The following is a 22,498-nucleotide window of genomic DNA, read 5'->3' on the forward strand; positions in this document are numbered from 1 at the left end:
CACAAGGAAGATGGAAATGGGTCTTTATACAAGAGTCTGTTGTGACAGGATAAAGGGGAATGGCTTCCCAATGCCAGAGCATCAGCTTAGATGGGATCCTGGGCAGCAATTGTTCCCTGGCAGGGTGGGCAGGGCTGGCCCAGGGTGCCCAGAGCAGCTGTGGCTGCCCCTGGATCCCTGGCAGTGCCCAAGGCCAGGTTGGACACTGGGGCTGGAGCAGCCTGGGACAGTGGGAGGTGTCCCTGCCATGGCAGGAGTGGCACTGAGTGAGCATTAAGGTCCCAATAAGCCTCATTGTGTGATTCTGTGATTGAACAATAGTCAATTCATCTTGGGTTTATGCTTCTTTTTTACCTTTTAATGTACTGATCAAATTTAGACATGCAAAAGATTTTCCTTTAAAATGACAGCTGACAACCTGGACTGGAAAACCCTCTGGTTTGAAATTTTATCTCCATTCTAAAAGGTAAACATAGAGCATTATGGTGTTTCCCCCTTCCATGGAGAAGGAAATGTGACAGCTTTCTGCACCGTCCCCAAGGCTGGGCTGTATCTTCACGTGCACCCCTGTGCTGGGACAGAACTCCTGGCTGGAGTGCAGAGTCCTCTCCCGAGATGTGTGCCCACCTGTGCCTGAGTGAGCTCAGGATCACACTGCAGATCTGCTCTGCTGCACTTCAATGTTCGTCTGCAACCACTGGAAGACAGGGTCGAAGCTAGAGCAGAGTGATCTGTAAATGACAGGATATCTGCCTTACTGGGACTCCGACTGCTCCCTGGAAAAAAGAGACTGCTCCTTGCCCTGCCCTCAGAACAATGCTGCCTCCTTCACACCTTGTTTCTCTTACCCTTGAGCCCCTGGGATACGGGATCAAAGGCTGGGTGCTTCTCAGTAAGGAACCACTGCTCATCCCAGTCCTGGATTACCTGGGAGCCTTGTCAGGGACCAGCAAAACACTCAGTCAGGGGAGGGAAAAAAAGAAGAAAAAAAAAGAAAAAAAGAAAGAAAAAGGAAAAAAAGGAAAAAAAAAAAAAAAAAGGAAAAATAAAAAATGAAAAAAGAAAAGGGGAGAGCTTATGATCTGTGCTGTTTGCCTGTTTGGTGATAAACCAGAATGGTTTCTATAGCCTGGAAATACGCAGAGCACACTTGAAGGGGCAGAGACAGAGAGAAGCTGATTGCCTTTGTAGTTAATGCTCAGGGCTCTCTCAGAGCTCTCTCTGGTAAACCATTACTGGCTCAAGTGCATGACACAGAGGGGGGCTTTATGACCCACCGACCTTCCTTACATAATTAACAGAGAATCATAAATCAGAGTCCCAGAATGGCTTGGGTTGGAAGGGTTTTCAAAGCCCATCCAGTGCCACATTCTGCCAAGGCAGGGACACCTCCCACTGCTCCAGCCCCAGTGTCCAGCCTGGCCTTGGGCACTGCCAGGGATCCAGGGGCAGCCACAGCTGCTCTGGGCACCCTGCGCCAGCCCTGCCCACCCTGCCAGGGAGGGAATGCTGCATGAGAATGCAGAGGATGCACCAGGAATGTGCCATGTCGTCATTAGTGATGATGGTAACATCTACTGAGCTTGTCGTAGGAAGGATTTCTCTCTCCTGTAACAATCCATTCTTATTGACTTAAAGCAGAAATAGATCTGCTGGGGATAGCACTGGGCACTGCAGAAATGAGCTGTGGTCATTTCCAGCTGTGCAGCCACCTTGGATCAGACATCAGTACACATCAGGGAGCAGGAATTTAATTTGCAGATATCTTGAAAATAATGCCTAAAACCACACCTTCTGTAACATTCCCCTCATTTCTACATGGCCATGCAGCCTACAGAGCTGACTGAGCAGCAGCCTGTACTGTTTCTGACAGACACATCACCCCTGACTCCTAATTGGTGTGTACAGAGCAACTACAACACATCCCTTGAAATTTCCTTACAAAGTGACTTCTTTGGGATCTGCTCAAAAAAGATGCAGAGCTGAAAAGCAACCTGCAGAGAACTTTTTCTGGGAGCATTCTCCAGCATTAGACAGATTAAAAAGTACAGGGAGAGCCCTTGCTGCCACAGATTCACTTTTGTCTGCTCCCAGGTGCTTCCAGGCAGCAGAAAAACATCAACAGAGCCTACTGCAGCCATGGAGAAACAATGAGCACTCCCTGTCAGTGTGCTACTCTGCAGAAGTTAACACCAACACACTCACAAAATCTTTGGACCTTGAAAGTTGGAGGCAACTTTCCTTCAGAAATGGAAATATCTTTTAAATCTGTTCAGCAGGCTGGCAGTGGATTAGTAAATACATAAGGAAAATGCACAGCAGCTTATATATATCCATCTTCTGTTCTGACAAGTGAGGCTTAAATTATTGATAACAGACTTGTAAACATACTCCTGTGTCTTGCAAACCTGGCTTACTTTTTGAGGTTTTCTGATGGGTCTGTTATTGAGGCTTTTCTCCTCAGAAGCTGAAGGAAGGCAGTGTCTATTTTTGCAGTATCAAAGTGCATTATCAGCTAGGTTTATCTGTGATGAATTAGCAGTAGGGAAGGAAAAGTTTTTATAAAAGTGGAATTCTGTACTTGACAGTATTTCTGCTTCACAGCCAAAACTCCTGTCTGTATTCTAATATCAGAATTAACTCAATAAAATGAAAAAAAATTCTATCAAACCTCATTTCAATAAGAAAAACTAACAGCAAACTCAAAGAATAAATTAATCAGAAATAAATCACAATGGAAACCACTATTTCCAAAATATGTTCTAGCTTTCAGAAAGCTACATACCACACATATCCATCCCAGGACAGAAACATTATTCAAATACTTTGAGACAGAAAGAGAGGGGGACGATATTTTTTTCCTGCATGCCAAGCTTTGGCAGGACACCATCTTAATTCCTAAGACAAGGTAACTCCTCCAAAATGAAGGAGAGCAGATGTAGGTTCGGATAAGGTATCTGGAAGGAATTGTTCCCTGGCAGGGTGGGCAGGGCTGGCCCAGGGTGCCCAGAGCAGCTGTGGCTGCCCCTGGATCCCTGGCAGTGCCCAAGGCCAGGTTGGACACTGGGGCTGGAGCAGCCTGGGACAGTGGGAGGTGTCCCTGCCATGGCAGGGGTGGCACTGGGTGGGCTTTGAGGTCCCTTCCAAGCCAAACCACTCCACGATTCTGTGATCTCTGGCAAGGCAGAGCCAAGACCAAAGCTCAGAGGTCATTTGTGGAGAGCAGTTTGATTTTGGTTGTCCTTGGCAATGTTCCTGTGTTTGTGGGCAGGGAAGGAGGTGTTGTGTGGTTAATGCTGGGCAGAGCTGCAGGTGCCGGGGCAGCCTGGCCTGCAGGGACCCCGTGTGCTGTGGGAATGGGGCTGTTCCAGCCCAGCCAGCCCTGCTGAGACTGCACACCTGCACTGGAAAAGAACAGCAATCCTCTCCTTCCCGTGCCCCAGCCTGGCACCCAGCCCTGGCAATGCACAACAGGTGACAAGGACCTGAACAGGGCAAACACTGATCCCACCCAGCCCCGGGCTGGGTCCTGGTGAGCCACAGCAGAGCCCAGCCCCGAGCCCAGAGCAGGCACAGACGGACGGGTCACTGTCACTAAGGGGTGTCACTGTCACTGAGGGGTGTGTCACTGTCACTGAGGGTGTGTCACTGTCACTGAGGGGTGTCACTGTCACTGAGGGTGTCACTGTCACTGAGGGTGTGTCACTGTCACTGAGGGGTGTCACTGTCACTGAAGGGTGTCACTGTCACTGAGGGTGTGTCACTGTCACTGAGGGGTGTCACTGTCACTGAAGGGTGTCACTGTCACTGAGGGTGTGTCACTGTCACTGAGGGGTGTCACTGTCACTGAGGGGTGTCACTGTCACTGAGGGTGTGTCACTGTCACTGAGGGCCATCACTATCACTGAGGGTGTCACTGTCACTGAGGGGTGTCACTGTCACTGAGGGTGTGTCACTGTCACTGAGGGGTGTGTCACTGTCACAGACATTGTGTCAATGTCACTGTGGGGTGTGTCACTGGGGGACTGTCACTGACACAGTCCCTCACATCCTGCCCACCACATCACTTCCAAACCCTTCTGTGGTCATGTGAGTGACACAAGTGAAATGGCTCTGGCTGGGGCAAGCTCGACTGTAGTAGGAGCAGGTCCTTGGCAGGCCCCTGTCTGTCCTGTGTCTGCTGAACCTCTGATGTTTTCTGAGAGGTGCAGCCTTGTTTGTTTCTTGAAATTGTTGTTCCAGGATATAAATCTAATAGGGCTGTTTATAAGCTGAATGGCAATATCTTTGTTTCTCTTTTGCTGCCAAGGTAGTCACAATACAATATATTATGCTTATATATATATATATATATAGCCATGTAATTTATTTATATTTACATAATATTAAGTATTCATTTCAGACTCCAAGTTTGATTTTATGCTCTCCAGATCTCTCGTCCCCTATTCTGTATTTTCCAATTCATATCATTATTTTAAACACTGATGATGGCTGTGCTGTTCCTCACTAAATGCAGGCCAGGAGGAAAGTCTGCCCTTCAGCTGCTGGAAATGAAGCCATGGAGTAAAGAACACAACTCTGATGGCTTAATCTTTCCTTCTATTCCAGCATGTACAACGTTATTGCAAAGAATGGTGTGAACCTTGAAACCTCAGCAACAGACTACAAGTTCCCACCTTCTCTCCTGTCTTTTGAAAAATTCATTGAGCATGAAACCTTTTGGAGTGGCATCAGGTCCCTTCAAACCACAGCTGCTGAAGTTTCTGGAGGTGTGTGTTGTTGCTGTAACAGTCCTGTCATTTTGCCTTTGCTGGGTTTTATATATTCAGATACCAGATCAGCGTAGCAGCACTGATGGGCAGTGTCGGGAGAGACAGACCTGGTGTGCTCCTGGGAAGTTCCTCTGCTGCCTCCTGTAGCAGATGCTCACTTGGAATGGAGTCCTAATGCCCAGGGACATGAGCATGTGATTGTACTCTTTAGGATAAGAGATGCGCTGCTGTCTCGTCATTTGATTGAGAACAAGATTTTCATTCTTCCTGACAGGTACAAAAAGCTATTTGTGTGTGTGTGCAGCTGGCAGTTATGTAATTTCCAAGCTGGACACTCCCTCTTGTCCTGCAGTTTCTCCCAATGTCCTGTCATGCCCTGAGGTTCACCAAGGTCACCTTAACACCTCATTGTTCCCCCTTAGTGCAGCCCCAACCAATTCAGAGGGGAAATCCAGCCCTGGGTGTCTGGTATTACTGCTCTGATAAACGGTTTTTTCTTTTTTCCTTTGAGTCTCCCTACCTAGATAGGAATCAAGAGCTCATTTTCTTATAAAAGTGATTCATAACAGCAGCAAGACGAAGAGAGTCATGCTGATGACTGATCATCTTAATATATTGAGTGTTTGCAAGGATCCTGAGCTGTCTCATGTGCTTAGTTATAATCAGGAGATAACTGCTGTGCTTAAGTACTTTAATTTACCTTGGACTACATTTCATGTGTCATTCTAGCTCTCTGATATCATTGCTTTTTACCAAAAGAAATTTCAATAATAAATCAACACGAGCACATCTATAAATTCAGCTGAAGAGGGAGATTAGAGAACCTTGGTATCAGTTCAGTTTTCCAGTCATATTCAACTCCATGTTTCCTAGCAGGATAGGGGACGGATACAGAGAATGGATTCATTAAGAATCTGTGATAATGTTTTTAAATAGTGCTGTTTTTCTGAAGGCACCGTCCAACAGTGGAATTCAGCCAGTGATCATTTGTTAAAACTGCTCAAGGCTTTGAGAGCAGCAATCATTTATCTGAGTGAGGATTGCATACTGCATTTTTATCCTTCTGCAGGCTCCTAATGGCGTGGAAATTGAAAGTTTCGTTTTTGCTCCAGCAAATGTATGTAATAGCATTAATGATCACCTTCATTGCCTTCTTACATCTGCTCCTACCAGTGTTCAACCAACACCTCCTGGCCAAGAACCAGCAATTCCAGGGAAAAGTCGACCTGCTGAGAGGTTTTCACTCTCAGAATCACATGGAAGGCATATTGTGGTTATTTTTAGAAAATACTCAATAAATGAAACCTGCATCTGCAACTGCTGAAGTCTCAGCAAGATGATGCATGAAAATATTTGCATGCTAACACCAAGAAAATGTTCATGGCTGAGAGGATGTTTGCAGGGATGGATGCTGCCAGATGCAAGGGAACTGGATGTCAAAGGAATGTGATTCCCTAGTTAATAAAAACAGTTATATTTTATAAAGTCTCAGAGCACAGCAGAAATCAACAAATCAAAAGTCTCTTAAAGGAATATGTTTAGTAAAATTTTTTTTTTTTTTAAATCTAATAATAGGCTTTAAGGTAAATTTTTGTATTCTTGAAGTTAAAACCACACACATTCTCTTTTTATATACACATGGATAATTCTCTTTTTATAAACACACACGGATAAAACCTTCATCTATATTTGTCTGCTGGTTATGCAAGTGACTTCTTGTAAATTAGGCAGGCAAGCAATCATGTCATTAGGTAATACATGCATTTTGAAAAGCTAACTAAATACATATTTTTAGTGATTTGAATGAGAAAAAGTTGTGTGACATTTCTGCAAGGAGGGGGAGATTAGAGTTGTGGTCTCTGGATGGAAACTGTTATTATCTGTATTAGCAATGAGAGATGTTGCATTTGGGCTAGAAATGGAAAACTCTGCTCCTTCCACGGCTGGATTTTTATAACACATTCCTGTAGGAGCTAAAATTCAGCTTTATCAGACGTCATAAACCCCTCTCTCATAATTCCTGCGTCTGTGATATCCCATCTATTTTTGTGGAGACTAACTGGGTGCACTGAAAGGCCAAGGAATTTCCACCTCTAGGGGAGAGAGGGATCCTTGTGTGGTGAAAGGGAAAAACAGCCCAATGAGAAAAAAACCTGGCAGAGGAAGGTGAAATAAATCCTCATTCTCTTCAGAATTAGATGAATTGATGAGATTAAATTTGCAAAGGTAAGTACTGGGGCTAGGACCTGTTCTTTAATCTTCCAGAAGAATGTGATGAGTGGGTGTTAATTGCCATTCTACATGTTCTCTTCTGCTTGTAAGAGTTTGATAAGTAGAATGTTAACATTTGGTTCCCACTTACATTTTATTGTCTGCCCAGGTTCTCTGTTATTTGCTATTCTCTGATAGTTTTTGAACTGCTATCTTTTTAAAACAGAGATATATGGTTTTCCTGTTGCTGAACAGCAGCTTAGATCAAGGCCAATATTTATTTCCACATCATTTTACCTTATGGAATGAAATGGAACTGGACTGACAAACCTTTCTGAGGTAAATACTTCAACTTTCAGAATGAAAATTAGTTCACAGATAGTACAGTAATTTCACGAATACAAGCCGCACCAATTTGACCAAAATTTTGGTGGAAACCCGGAAGTGCGGCTAATATTCCGGGGCGGCTAATCTATTAACAAAATTCTAAAAGCTGCCAACACGGAAGTGAGAGCCCGCGGCAGCCCCAAGCCAAGCTGGAGCCCGGCCGGCCCCGGCAGAGGTGGGAAAGCCTGGCAGAGGCGGGGCCAGCAGTGTCGGGGGCGGGCGGCAGAGCCTGAGCCAGCAGGGCGGGGGAGCCCGGGAGAACTGGGGCTAGCAGCGCAGGGGAGCATGGCAGAAGCACGAAGGCCGGCGGGTGGGGCTGCCTGGCAGCGGGGGAAGCCCAGCATAATCGGGGCCAGCAGCGTGGGGGAGCCCGGCGGTGCGGGGGCCTGCAGTGCCGGCCAGGGCGAGGAAACGCGGTGGCGGTGCAGACGGGAGGGGGCGGCCGGCGAGCCTGGTGGCGGCGGCGGCAGCCCTGCCGGCGGGGCGAGCGAAAGCGGCGCCGCGAGCCGCGAACCGCGAGCGCGCCGCCGCGAGCCGCGAGCCGCGAACCGCGAACCGCGAACCGCGAGCCGCGAGCGCGCCGCCGCGAGCCGCGAGCCGCGAACCACGAGCCGCGAGCCGTGAACCGCGAACCGCGAGCCGCGAAAGCGCCGCCGCGAGCTGCGAACCGCGAGCCGCGAAAGCGCCGCCGCGAGCTGCGAACCGCGAGCCGCGAGCCGCGAGCGCGCCGCCGCGAGCCGCGAACCGCGAGCCGCGAACCGCGAGCCGCGAGCCGCGAAAGCGCCGCCGCGAGCCGCGAACCGCGAGCCGCGAAAGCGCCGCCGCGAGCCGCGAACCGCGAGCCGCGAGCCGCGAACCGCGAGCCGCGAACCGCGAACCGCGAAAGCGCCGCCGCGAGCCGCGAAAGCGCCGCGGGGCGGGCGCGGCGCTCGCGAGGCGCGGCGCGGGGCGAGCGAAAGCGGCAGCGGGGCGGACGGCGAGCCCGGCGGCGGCAGCCCTGCCAGCCGGGCGAGCGAACGCGGCAGCGGGGCGGTGCTGACGGGAGAGGGGGGCCAGCGAGCCCGGCGGCGGCGGCAGCACCACCCGGCCAGCCCCGCCGAGCCGTGGCGCTGAGCTGGGCCACCCGGCCCCGTCGGCAACCATGAGCGGGCCGAGCCTGCCTGGCCCCGCCCCGAGCCAGTAAAGCCCGCTATGCCGCGATCCTGTTACTAATTGGCCAATTTGTGAAAGCTGCGCACGGATTCTCGCTACGAACGAAAGTGCGGCTAATATTCGGGGTGCGGCTTATCTATTGACAAAGACAGCAACATTGTCGAGGCACCGGGGGTGCGGCTTATAATCCGTGCGGCTTGTATTCGTGAAACTACTGTAAATTTTTTGCTACAAAACAAAATTGACCTAATAAAGTACAGTAGTTTCACGAATACAAGCCGCACGGATTATAAGCCGCACCCCCGGTGCCTCGACAATGTTGCTGTCTTTGTCAATAGATAAGCCGCACCCCGAATATTAGCCGCACTTTCGTTCGTAGCGAGAATCCGTGCGCAGCTTTCACAAATTGGCCAATTAGTAACAGGATCGCGGCATAGCGGGCTTTACTGGCTCGGGGCGGGGCCAGGCAGGCTCGGCCCGCTCATGGTTGCCGATAGGGGTGGATGGCCCGGCTCGGCGCTACGGCTTGGCTGGGCCGGCCGGGCGGTGTTGCTGCCGCCGCCGCCGCCAGGCTCCCTGCTCCCGTCTGCACTGCCACTGCTGCGTTTGCTTGCCCTGCGGGCGGTGCTGCTGCCGCCGTCGCTGCCAGACTCCCTGGCTCCCCGCTCCCGTCTGCACCGCCGCTGCCATGTTGGCTCGCCCTGGCCGGCACTGCTGGCCGCCGCACCGCCGGGCTCCCCCACGCTGCTAGCCCTGGTTCCCCTGGGCTCCCGTGCACTGCCAGCCCTGCTTCTAGGGGGCTTTTCCCCGCCGCCGGGCAGCCCTGCTCGCCGGGCTTCCTGCTTCAACTGTCCTCTCCTATGCAATGTGGCTCCCGTGCACTGCCAGCCCTGCTTCTAGGGGGCTTTTCCCTGCCGCCGGGCAGCCCCGCGCCGCCGGGCTTCCTGCTTCTACTATCCTATCCTATGCAATGTGGCTCCCGTGCACTGCCAGCCCTGTTTCTAGGGGGCTTTTCCCCGCCGCCGGGCAGCCCCGCGCCGCCGGGCTTCCTGCTTCTACTATCCTATCCTATGCAATGTGGCTCCCGTGCACTGCCAGCCCTGTTTCTAGGGGGCTTTTCCCCGCCGCCGGGCAGCCCCGCGCCGCCGGGCTTCCTGCTTCTACTATCCTATCCTATGCAATGTGGCTCCCGTGCACTGCCAGCCCTGTTTCTAGGGGGCTTTTCCCCGCCGCCGGGCTTCCTGCTTCTGCTATCTTCCCCTATGCAGTCGGGCTCCCCTGCACTGCTAGCCCCAGTTCTCCCGGGCTTCCCCGCCCTGCTGGCCCGGGCTCTGCCGCCCTCCCTGCCCCGCCCTGCTGGCTCAGGCTCTGCCGCCCGCCCCCCACACTGCTGGCCCCGCCTCTGCCAGGCTTTCCCACCTCTGCCGGGGCCGGCCGGGCTCCAGCTTGGCTTGGGGCTGCCGCGGGCTCTCACTTCCGTGTTGGCAGCTTTTAGAATTTTGTTAATGTATTAGCCGCCCTGGAATATTGGCCGCACGTCCGGGTTTCCACCAAAATTTTGGTCAAATTGGTGCGGCTTGTATTCGTGAAATTACTGTATTATATAGATAATATAGTTTACATCTCAACAAGGGACAAACCTCAGCTTCATGGTTTGGATCTGTTGCAATTAACAGGCAAGAAATAGGAAAAAACCTGTTTTCCCCAGAAATTGTACTTCGCCAGGCACAATTTACATTACCACTGACACGTGCAGCATTAGAGGCTGTTTTATATTGCTCAAATGAAGGTAAAATATTTAATTGCAAAGTTTGCTTCAGGTTTTTGCCATCTTTTAACCAACTTCATTTCCAAACATTCGTATTTAGTAAAATGCAGGGACAAAATAATAAAATAGAATCAAATGTAAAATAGATTTAAGGTCCAGCTGGCTTTTTGATGTACAAAATTATTTTACCTTATAAATTCTTTGATTTTTTTCTATTGCCTAGAAGGAACAAGAAGGCCAGAATTCAGAGTGAAAATTAGTTTTACTCAAGGAGAGAATGATTTCAACAGAATTGGATGCAGAAAATATTCCAGACAGTATATTTGGCATCCTTGCCCATGGCAGAAGGGTTGGAGGCAGATGATCTTTTATGTCCGTTCCAACCCAAGTAATTCCATAATCTTATGCTGCAAATATTTCAATAGCAGAGTTTTAAAGGTAAATAGACAACCAATGATGTGTGCTTGAATTTTTTGAATCATCTGCTCACTGATTTAAATCACAATGAAGCATTTAAAGAGCATCAGGTGTGCAGGATTTGATTCACAAAATGATTTGTGCATCACCAAAGCAGAGCAGGACCCAGTCACACTTTAGGTGGAGCTGGCATTAAAGGCAGCCCTGATGGGATATTCTGCTCCTCCCTGCCTTGTCTCTATCCTGCAGCCAAAACTCCTCTCCAACATCCATCTGTGGGAATAAAGTCATGTGCATGATAAAAAGGAATATTAAGCCATCCCACACACAAAGCCAAAAACAAACAAAAAAAAAAATGGGAAAAAAGGGACAAAAGGAGGGGTTGTAGCTGTAGGGATAGAGTGGGGAAGGGAAGGGAAGGGAAGGGAAGGGAAGGGAAGGGAAGGGAAGGGAAGGGAAGGGAAGGGAAGGGAAGGGAAGGGAAGGGAAGGGAAGGGAAGGGAAGGGAAGGGAAGGGAAGGGAAGGGAAGGGAAGGGAAGGGAAGGGAAGGGAAGGGAAGGGAAGGACACAGAGCTGAGAGAAACAGAATAGGGAAGGAAGGGAATAAACCTTCTTTTTCCAGCCTGCTTTTCCCTTCAGGCACCCAGGGGTGGGAGTGTGGCCCTCACCCCACGCTGTCACAGAGCCCTGGCCACACTCAGCATCATAGGCAGGTGACAGTGCCCAGAGCAATCTGAGCTGGCTCCAGTGGCTCTGCCAGTGTGGCTACTCTGTCTCAGGGCCAAACACCTGCAAAGCCACCCTGCAGTGAGCAGCTGGGCCGAGGGATGGCTGGAACTCAGCTCCCAGCTCAGGGTTCTTGGGGATGTGACCCACCCCACTCACACAGCAGCAGTGCTGCAGTGTCCTGGGCAGGACAGCTAGGAGCTGAGCTCGGGACTCTGCCACTCCCACAGCCTTGTTGGATGGTGGGTGCCCTGAGGCAGCTCCCATTTTTAGGAAGATCTAGGAAAGGCTTTTCTGCAGAAGGGTTGGAGTGGAGTCAAAATGAATAATAGCCCGTGCAGCCTCTGAGCACTGCTGGAGCCACTAAGTATTAACAAACAGAATTAACATTTACAGGTTAAAGATCTGTTTGCTTGGTGGTTATTTTTCAGCATTAAACATAATTTATGGCTGGCTGATTTATGGGCATGGAGTCATTTAAGATATTAAACAGCACCAAGTAGCTGCTTCATTGCTGCTGAGCAGCTCCAAGTCCTGGGCTCAGCTCCCTGTGCCATCCCTCTGAAACAAAGGCACCATTAATAAACTGCTCTGCACAGAACCAGAAAGGCCTGAGCATTGCAGCCTCATTGCAGAGGTAATAGACTTAATAATGAACAAATGACATTGGAATAGTTTGAGGCTATTATTTTTAGTAATGTATGTGCCTCGCTGGAGCTCTGTATGTGGCAAGCCCGGCCCAAGGAAAACATTCCATGGTTATTCACTTCACAGTCTGTTCTGTGCTATTTTTCTGTAAAGAGACCCAGACAAAAGCTTCCAAAGGACAAGGTGCCAAGGTCAGATCCAGTTATTACTTAAGAAAATATTGTTGGAATCAATGAGAAGTGGTGTAGGAGTGGAAGGAGGAGCTGTGGCTGCAGTCTCTCAGGGTTTCACTCCACATCTGTCTCTACAAGAAAGACACAACTCACACTCTCCCTTAGCCCTTTAGGGGTTACTTGAGTGGAATGATTAGGAGGGGGCAAGGGGGAGAGAAAAATGCTTGTATCAGGTTTTCTTATAGACCTAAATTTTTGGCAGGCAGTATAGAAAACTTTGAAATTGCCAAATATTTCAGGGGAACTTGGGGTAAGTACTGAGCGAACTTTAAAACACCTCCTGGGATCTGCATAAGGACTTAGTGTAGCTATTTGAAACCAAACTAAATATAGAGATTTTGCATAGTTCCAACCCCAAGTCAGACTGTGCTGGCAGTTCAAGCTGGGTTCTCCTTTGGGCTCTCAGTTTTGTTTGAATCTGAAACTCTGAGCAAAACTCAGGAGATGCAAACATATGCAGACAGTTTCCCCCTGAAGTGCTAACTGACTTGTGAACCAAAATCCAGTTGAACTCCAGTCTATTTAAAATCCGTCAGGAAAACACTTGGCTGAGGACAACTTTTTATTCCCGTACACACAGAAAAGGGAGATAAAATGGCAGCACAGCACCAACCACACAAAAGCATTTTTAAAGAATTCTCCATACAATACATTTTGATAGAGGGTCAATCTCCTTGAACATCTCTGCTGCTCTGGAAGAGTTTGGAAATTACAGCAATGGGTCTTCCACAATATCAGTGAGATAATTTACACCAACCAGAGCACTGTAGAATGACTAGAGACAAACTAAATTTAACAAATTCATATTGTCTAAGCTGTGATTTCACCTGTGGACTCAGAACCTCTGCACTGCCCACCTCCCTCCCTCATCCTTCTCCAAGACAATCCATTGTTAAATAAATTTTGGGTGAGGGGCCTGCTGACCACCTTCCTTCTGCTCTGGGATGCCAGACCTGTGACTTCCATGGTGATACCTCAGTGATAAACTCAGAAAAAAATGCTGCAGTGCTGCCAAAGATCTCCTTAGAAAACAAAAATAATGTTTATATTGAAAGCTCTTCATAGGAAACTGGAAAGAAAATACTTGAAATTAAGATGGTTTCACTGCATGGCAGTTGCACACGGCCTGGTGAGTTAGGATGTGCTGGGCAGTGCATGCAGGAGGTGATGAGGGGAGCACTTGGGCAGCACAGCACTAACCTGTGCCAGGCAGGCTCCCCCTGGGATGAGGGCAAGGACAGAAGAGCCTGGTTCTCACTGAAGAGAGCACCTGTGACTGTTCAGTTCAGGCTGGTTAACAGCTGGGTATGCAGGGTGATTAACATTTCCAGGTGTTTGCTGCATGTGTATGGAGCACTCCCTGTCAGCTCTGAGCCCTGCTCCTTTGCTCTGTCCCTGGGGTCCTCCTGGTCCCGTGAGGCAGCAGCTCCCGCAACAAAGGCTGCACATCCCCAAAGTACTCAGATGCACTAAATAGCTTTAAAAAGTTCATTTTGTGATGTAAAAACCTTCAGCTATAGAAATAGGCAATTTTCAGAGTCACCCAGAAGAAAAGAAAGGCCAGAGGAAAAAGTGGTGAGATAATAGCTGGGATGGACTCACAGAGAAAAGTGATGCTGGGTCTGCAGACGAAGCAGCAGTACAATGCTCATGTCAAGAGATAGGACAGGGATGTCCAGTGTGGGACTTCTGAAAAATAAAAATAAAACAATAGAATGGATTGAGTGCAGCTTTAAGGTTCCTGCATTCCTGTCACTCTTTAGTAGTGCAGCAATCGCACCATGGAAAGCACCTTGTCCTCCACCACCATGTGAGGTTCCATTCTCAGATGGAATCTGTCTCCATGGCCACAGTTTGAACCACACTTCTGATGAATCATCTTCAACCTTAAGAACTGTTACAAAGTGAAATTCATTCCCATCATAATTACCATGCCTGTGTTAGCAGATGGGCAGCTAAGGTTGTGTGAGTGTTATTTGTTCACGGTCACACAGGAAATCTAAGGCAGAACCCTGGTAGGAACACAAGTCTCCAGAGCCCAGACCTAGTGCTTAAAGCACAAAGCTTCCCTCAAACAGCCCAGCTGGCAGCTCACTTGTGGAGTGCAGCAGGTAAGGGCTGACATTCCAAGTCCTTTCAGTTGATGTTATTAGCATAGAGCAGCAAAGACATGTGCAGTGGAGTATTGGCAGCAAAAGGGATAAGTGATGATTGTAAGGGAAAGTGTTTGTGTTTCTGGCCATCTGTTTGCAAATAATCCAAATTATTACTTGTAAGAGTGCTGCTTCTGCCTTAGCTGTGTTTCTGGGGTAGAGCAGCTCTGCTTCAGCAGTGGGTAGCTGAGAAAAAACAATTCCTTCTGGAAAAAAACAGAAAAAACTTTATATACTTCTAATTCATGCTACTGATACAATACCAAACCTTTATATCCACAAGTTTCCTATTAAAGAGAACCATAAAATTTGGATAACAAAAAATATCACAGTGCATTAAGAGAGCAGAGGTGCAGATGACACACACAGACCTGAGCATGTGAAGCTTTTGCTTTCTAAGATTTAAATCCCTCCTGCTGTAATTACTGCAGAAGAAAAGCAGCTTTCATAAGCAGAATCCCTTTTCCTCCACGTGCAAGGTACCTGCTCTGCTTTCCTCTCTCTGACACTCACACAAACAATTTAATTCCTATGAAGCCAAAGTGCTTGAGTGTCAGGCAGTGACAGGAATGAGCCCTGTCTCCTCATGTGCTCGGGGAGAGCAAGACTGCAGGAGAACACAGAGCAGAGCAAGCAGGGGTTGCTGCTTGGGAGACAGGAGCCACGAAATCTCAATTTCCAGGCACATGGAGCATCTTTCCCACTTGCAGCAGAAAAAGGCAAAGAGAAGGCAGCTCCTCTCCACCCAGAGGAGGAGGTCAGGGCTGAGGACAGCCTGAGGCTCAGCACAAAGCTGAGGAAGAAGAGATGTCCGTTTGCCACTGGTTTTGGTAGGAACTTGCTATAAAACAAACCTCAAAGTCTAACTTTTCCTTTGGCTCTCACAGGTGTCCACCATGGAACATGCCCTCCCCAAACTGCAAGTATTTCCCTCTACTGCACTAAGATACTCTCTACATATAAAAAGCCTATGAAGTGAGTGGCAAAACAAGTTATTATACATTCTGATTTATTGTCTGCTTTGGCTCAAACCAATGGGACTATACATTAAGGGGGGAAAAAAACCCCGTGCTGTCTCTGTATTTATAACCTTGTCATTTAAACACTTGGCAGCCTTTCAGCTGCTCCATATGGTCACTGTATTAAGCTTTACCATAAAAGGAACTAAGCAGCAAAGTCGAAAGAAAGCTGATATTGTATGGCTTAAAAGTCTGGCAGGAAAAATAATAATCAAGGCAAATTCTCAATAACGGCCATTTGTGGTACCTCAGGAACTTCAAAGGCCTTGTAATGAAACACTGTCATCCTTAAACTCTGCTGCAGACCAGACAAGAGGGCTTGGAATACACACATCAAAGCTACTGGTAACCTTGTGCCTCACAGAAATAGGATTTTTTTTTCAGGAGGTGACATCAGAAGGAGACAAAATTAGAATTTAGAAGTTGGGAAAATTCTGCACCATTGAAAGGGTAGGATAAAATAGCAAAGAAATCAAGTCCTCTCAAAGAAAGTTTGGAAGTGGGTGGTATGGGTCTTCCACAATCCTAATGTGAGAATTTATACTTATCAGGACATTACTATATGAAGACAAATTAAATGTAACAAATTCTCATCACAAGTGCACTGTTAAGTGTATTTCTGTACACATCTGCAGTCGATGTGTCAGCACCTGTCTGCAGATGAGACATCTCTTCCCCCAAACTGCTTTTTTTTGGGCAGAATTCAGAGTAAATGCCCTGCTAAAGTAAATGACAAGAGAAGAGCAAACTACTCAGGCTGAAGCCCAGTCTCCCATCCCTAAACTTGTATCAGCTTTGCAGGTTTAGAAGTTTATGGGCAGCTGAAACAACTCCCACAGCAGCATTTCCTCACAGCCCCATGGCACTTCCCAGGAACTGGGCTCTCATCTGTGGAGAACAAATCAGAATTGTCCCCCCTGTGAACCTTCCCACTTTCAGATTGGAATCAAAAATGCCTCACACCACACTTGCTATTTTTAAACATCATCTGTGACTATTTGCAATGTAAATAATATTTAGTAAGAAAAATTGCTTATACTGTGCAATAATCTCTTGCTTCCACTGGAGAAACTGGGTCTGGGTATGACCCTGACACTGCACATGTGGAAAATAAAGTTTTGTGAAGTACCTTCATTTGGGGGTGGAGAGAGAGGAGGCATAATCAAATTAATAAATTGAAATTCCAAAATTCTTTTGAACTCGGTATTTTTTCTTGTTGTGAACTCCCCAGAATGTTTCTCATTATTTTCTGTTGTAACCCACAGTGCAAATGAGGAGCTGAAATATTGACTTGTCCTGCTGTGATGGACCAGAGCTACCCAAATCCTGATATTCAATATTCCCAAAGTCATATTTGGACAATCTCACCAGGAAACAGAGGCAATCAACCACCACCCACTGTCAGAGAAGAATTCCCATTTTATATTAATAACAATACAATTCTGAAGATTACTATCTATGACAATAAAGCTTCTGGCTTCTTGCATGTAAGAGAGCCACATAAGATAACAACTCACCCATGCCTCCAACAAATTCCAGTTGCTTTGCTAACTGCTGCCCTTGTCTGTGCTTAGGAATATTTTTTTTCTTGTGTGAACTATCTAATTATGCATCAGGATAATCTCTGCTACTCTTTTGGATCACTCCAGGGCTTGTTAAGTGGAGTGATCTTTTCTGAGAAACTTCTGAATTATTCAATGACTTACATGCACAAAAAGAAATTACCAATGGAATACATCTGGTCTCTATTAATCAAAAAATCCATAATTCTGTTGATATTTGCACTTTTTTTTTTTTTAATTTTTTTTTTTTTAATGTGATTACGGGATACTATTGAACGAGCAAACTGGTTTGTATTAGAAAATCACCACCATCATCTCCTGCTCATGAAATGGCTCTGGAAAAAGAAAATCTGTGCCATTGCCTAGTAAGGAATTCTTAGGTAAATATCACTTTATTGTGGGATGGGTTACAGAATCCTGGAGTGGCCTGGGTTGGAAGGGACCTCCAAAAATCCTCTTGTCCCAAGCCCTGCTCTGGGCCCACCAGCCCAGGTGGTTCAGTGCATTCCCCTGAGCAGAGCCTGTGAACAGACATTGGTACCTGTGCCTGGGATTCATCACTTCAAAGGAAATACCTTAGAAATTAAAAGAAATCCAATCAATCCAAACTGAAGTCGTGGCAGCAGCAGAGAAAGCAGAACTGACAGATTGGAAACCTTATTAGTACTTATGCATGATTCATTTGTCTTTGGCATGCCAAAACACCTGGGAGTAAATTGTTGTTTTAAATACTTATATATTCTGAAATTCAAAGTAACTTGTCAATGAAACATGAAATTTGTCAGTACTCTCATTACCTTTGTGCTCAAAAAAAATCCATAAATAAATAAATACACTTCCTTGATGTTAAATGTTTATCAGTCTTGCTTTCTTTCAATGACTTGATAGTACATTAGAAATGAAAGGTGGAAAATTATCAGAATCTAAGCAAAAATGCTTAATTCATGAGATGAACACGCAAAACAGTTGCAGTAATTAATAGAAATTCAATGTCTTATCAGATTATTGCTGTGAGTCGCTGTCTTCCTCAGCTGGATCCTGGAAATATTTAAAAGACATAACACACAAAATAATTCATGAGCTTGTACTTTTACTGAAGGCACAAGGATGTGGCTGCACTTTCAAACTTGTGCCATTTTTTACTGGAATTAATCTGCTTTCCAAAAGTTGCTGGTTTTCAGACCAATGCCCTGTTGTTGATTTAAATAAATAATCCTGGGCTGCAGTGGGACAAAAGGATGATGTCCATCCCTTCATTTAGCTGGGGTGTGGACATGTTTGCATCCCAGTTATAAAACCCCAAAATGCATCCAGCATCTGCCTCACTTTTATTTGAGGGATTTTTGCTTGTGGGCCAACACTGGTTGATGTATTTGACAAAACTGAATAGGAGTTCAGCTGTAGGTGTGGTAAAATAAAGCACTGAAAAGTTTTCATTGTGATCTTAGCACCAAACTTACTGCTATGAAATCGGTTTACAGGGCACAATTTAGGCCATGTGAGGAAATCTAAATGAGATATGACATTATTACTGAAGCAGGATGCAAAGTATGATTTCCTTTCCCAAATATTATCTTAAAACACCAGGGAAATGACATCTGCGTACAGGCATTGATATCTCCCAAATATCAGAAGTACATTTTAAAATAACCTCTCAAATTGAACCAGCCAGGCTGAGAAAACACTGGGAAAATCTTACTGCATGTTCTCATGCGAGTGTTTTTTTGGGATGGAAGTGTTCAAACCTATGAAACACGCTGTTTCTGAAGATGGAATTACTGGCATTAAAGCTAAATTTTAATATACTTAATACTTTAAAACTAATGCTGTCACATAATGACATGCAGATATAGAAGTGACATGTGCATGTGCCATATCTGGGGAGTTTCCCTGTTCACATTTGCTCTTTCCATTCAGAAAATCCTCAATTTCCTCCCCAAAGACATTGGTTTATCTTGAAAACAGCTTCCAAACAGTATGTCCAATACACCTGTACTGTAGCTGTGAAATACGAGGAGATTAGAAACCAGAAATACTGTGAGAGTTTTCTTTCAAAAATTGTAGTGACCATATTTGTTTATTTGTGGAAACAAACATTGGAAATAGCATATCTTCGTTAAAAGACAATTATTAGCTTATAATTCTGTATTTACCCTTTATATCCAGTAGATCTGTCCATATTGAAGGAATAGCAAATTTTAGATAATTTTCTGCAAAGGGAAGTGATTGTTGAAAGTGCCTGACTTTCCCACAGCCTGGACAAAAATAGCTTTGCCCGTGAGTACCACACTTCCCAGCATGGAATTGCAAAGAGAAGTGATTAAATGGGGAGAAAATCCTTCACCACTGTTTTCTCAGTAAGCTTTGCCTTCTGGAAGCAAAGATCTGGGGTCTCTCTACTCGATTATGTGACAAAAGATCTCCTAGAGTCTGCAAACTTCGCACTAAGGAAATCCTAAATTTGAAGCTATTACAGTTTAATGAATAAGACAAAATCTGATGAGTTCAGATCATTCTCGTACATCAACTGCAGAATGGTACATTTTAATTATCATAAATAAAACATAAATGACTGACAAACTGCCCAGAAGACTTTGAAAAAGTGTCTAATAAGGTGGTGCATTTTGGTTATTTTGTCCTACAATACTTGAAGAAAATATTATACATCGAGATGCCAAAAGCTAAAGATTGGATTTGCCACTCTGATTGGAAATTGAGTGGCAAAAAGGAAAAATACTGGACAGTGTCAGCACTGAAATTGATACCAGAGGCTGGGCAAGGCGAATGGGAGACAACTGATGCCTTACCAGTTTGGTTTGTACAAAATGGATAAATCTCTTCTACTGTCTCTTCTTTCTCAGACAGGATCCACAGCAACAGCTCTTGTTGGGATCTGCTTTAACAGGAACCTTATTTCTTTTGAAGATGTTGAAGATAACTTAAATTGCCTCTTACCCACAGGCTCTTAAATGCAATCAATATCTACTGACACCACGAGCTATTAATCAAAGAGGGGTGACATATTCTTATTTGACCTTTATGAGCAAACCCTCTTAGTGATGATACTTTACTGCTTAACACTACCATTTTGTTCCAACATTACTCATCTTTGGAGAAACTACAAGCCCACAGAAATCAATGGCAAAAAGGACGGAATTTCACCCTTGAGGTATGGATTGAGGATTATGCAATTCAAGGTTGCAACACTTGCAGGTTTATAAGCAGAGAAGCTGCATTTATGTTTTACCCCAACACATATATTGACACTGAACAGCTATTTCTGATCCTTCATTGTTCCCTGGCAGAGGGGGCAGGGCTGGCCCAGGGTGCCCAGAGCAGCTGTGGCTGCCCCTGGATCCCTGGCAGTGCCCAAGGCCAGGTTGGACACTGGGGCTGGAGCAGCCTGGGACAGTGGGAGCTGTCCCTGCCATGGCAGGGGTGGCACTGGGTAGGTTTTGAGGTCCCTTTCCCACCCAGGCCATTCTGTGACCCCAAGAAGTGCTAACTTGATGCTAAGATTTAATTCCTGCACCTCAAATTAAAAACCTGTTTACGTGCATGGACATAGCCCTGTGTGTGGAGGAGCAGCCAAGAGCAGGAGCACTGCATCTCTGAAGCCAATACCTTGTAACACCATGAAAATTAAAGCACAGATTTTAATGGAATATGAACATTGTCCATAAGATATGGGAATATATAATGTATTGTTTTATACCAAACTGTTAAATATAATTCAAGGTAATATATCTTCAGCTGCAGAGGGTGTTTACACTTATTATGTCATCACAAATAAAACAATTAGCTCATCAACCAGTGTTTAGTGGCTTAACACCTTCTATAAATTTTACTTAAGTCATCCAGTAAGGGAGAAGACCAGCTATTATGTCTTTTATGCAAGGGGAACAAAATATATCTCTGCAGAGCAATGTGCCCCAACTGCACAAATGACTGATGCTGAAGTAACTGGGCGCTTACATGCAGAAATTACATAATTTTAGGATTAGACAAATGTTAAAGAAATACTTATACTTCAGTTTTAGAATCAGACACTTGGCCATTTTTTCCCCTGTGTTTATACAGGGCACAATTTTTAATATGTGAAGACTGTGTAAAACATGATCCAATTCTATTCTTGGATGTGTATGAAGTTTTATTTTCTGTGGGTGAAAATGGTGTGGAAAGTTTATAAATGTCAGGGGAGCCTCTGGGAAATACACTGCAATAACAGACATAGGAATCAGTCAAAAACCATAGAGTTACGGAATGGCTTGGGCTGGAAGGGTCAGAATCAGAGAATCACGGAATATTCCAAGTTGGAAGGGATCAAGTCCAACCCCTGGACTTTGATAGAGCCACTCTGACAATCCCACCCTGTGCCTGAAGCTGAATTGAACTGAAAATGAAAGAATTATACCTGCTGTTTGCAATGAATATTGCAATGAATAATGCAAATCCAGAACCACCTTATCACCAATTTTACAGTGGTTCCTGCACTCTGCAAACTTCCTTTCACCTGCTGAGCACAACTGGAACCACTTGACTCAAATCTCTCTCAGAACTTCCTAGCTCTTTAAGAAATTTGGACCTCGTTGGTTTTCTGTTTACAAACAGGTAATTCCATCCTCTCCAGGTCTTTATTGGGAGAAAAAAACACTCCATAGTGCTGTAGGTGTCCTGCCAAAACAATTACAGTAATTTCACGACTATAAGGTGCACCCTTTTGACTAAAATTTTGATAGAAACCCGGAAGTGCGCCTTTTAATCCAGTGCATCTTATATATTGACAAAGTTTGGAAATTTGACTACCCGGAAGTGCGAACTGCGAACCGAGCTGAGCCGGGGGCGGGCGGGAGTGCCAGGGCCCACGGCACGGGGAGGGCACCTGGGGCTGTGTTTAAAGGCTACACCAATCTGTGAAAAATGTTTGTAAATTGAGCACCTGCCAGTAAACCCCACAATCGCGCGATTCCATTACTAATTCGTTACTTTGTTGCACGCGGATCCTCACTGCAAAAAAAAAGTGCCCCTTCCAGTCCAGTGTGCCTTATATATGGACAAAGTTCAGAAATTTACCGACTACCAGAAGTGCATCTTATAATCCAGTGCGCCTTACAGTTGTGAAATTGGTAGGCAGAGCTGCAGCACCTGAGAGGTTGCATCAGCACACACATGTCCAGGAACTCTCTGCACCGCAACGGATGGCAGGGAAAGGGTGGAGATGAGGAAATTCCAGCCTCCAGAGGTTCCCTTGGACACCTCGGAGCTGCTGTGGCAGGGAATGTCTGCTGAATCCGCACACACCCAGGTCACTCTGCTTGGGGACATGTTTGGAGCATTCTCCCCTTTGTCCCCACCCCTGGACTTGGTGACAGACTGCACTGAGGGCACAGCTCAAATCCTCCTCACTTGGCCACTGCACAATTTATTAAAACACAGCAATTAAATCAGC

The 22,498-nt window shown here is 46.2% G+C and overlaps 1 long non-coding RNA gene across 1 annotated transcript; it reads left to right on the forward strand.

Annotated features, from left to right (window-relative positions):
* The first annotated feature begins 4,615 nt into the window (after nucleotides 1–4,615).
* Nucleotides 4,616–17,785, forward strand: LOC117001443. The gene is made up of 4 exons (XR_004419055.1): nucleotides 4,616–4,769; nucleotides 7,210–7,322; nucleotides 15,356–15,443; nucleotides 16,753–17,785. It is a non-coding gene; the product is annotated as an uncharacterized LOC117001443 (long non-coding RNA).
* Nucleotides 17,786–22,498: the final 4,713 nt, after the last annotated feature.

Source organism: Catharus ustulatus, chromosome 11 (genome assembly GCF_009819885.2).
Source record: "Catharus ustulatus isolate bCatUst1 chromosome 11, bCatUst1.pri.v2, whole genome shotgun sequence".
NCBI classification, from domain to species: domain Eukaryota; kingdom Metazoa; phylum Chordata; class Aves; order Passeriformes; family Turdidae; genus Catharus; species Catharus ustulatus.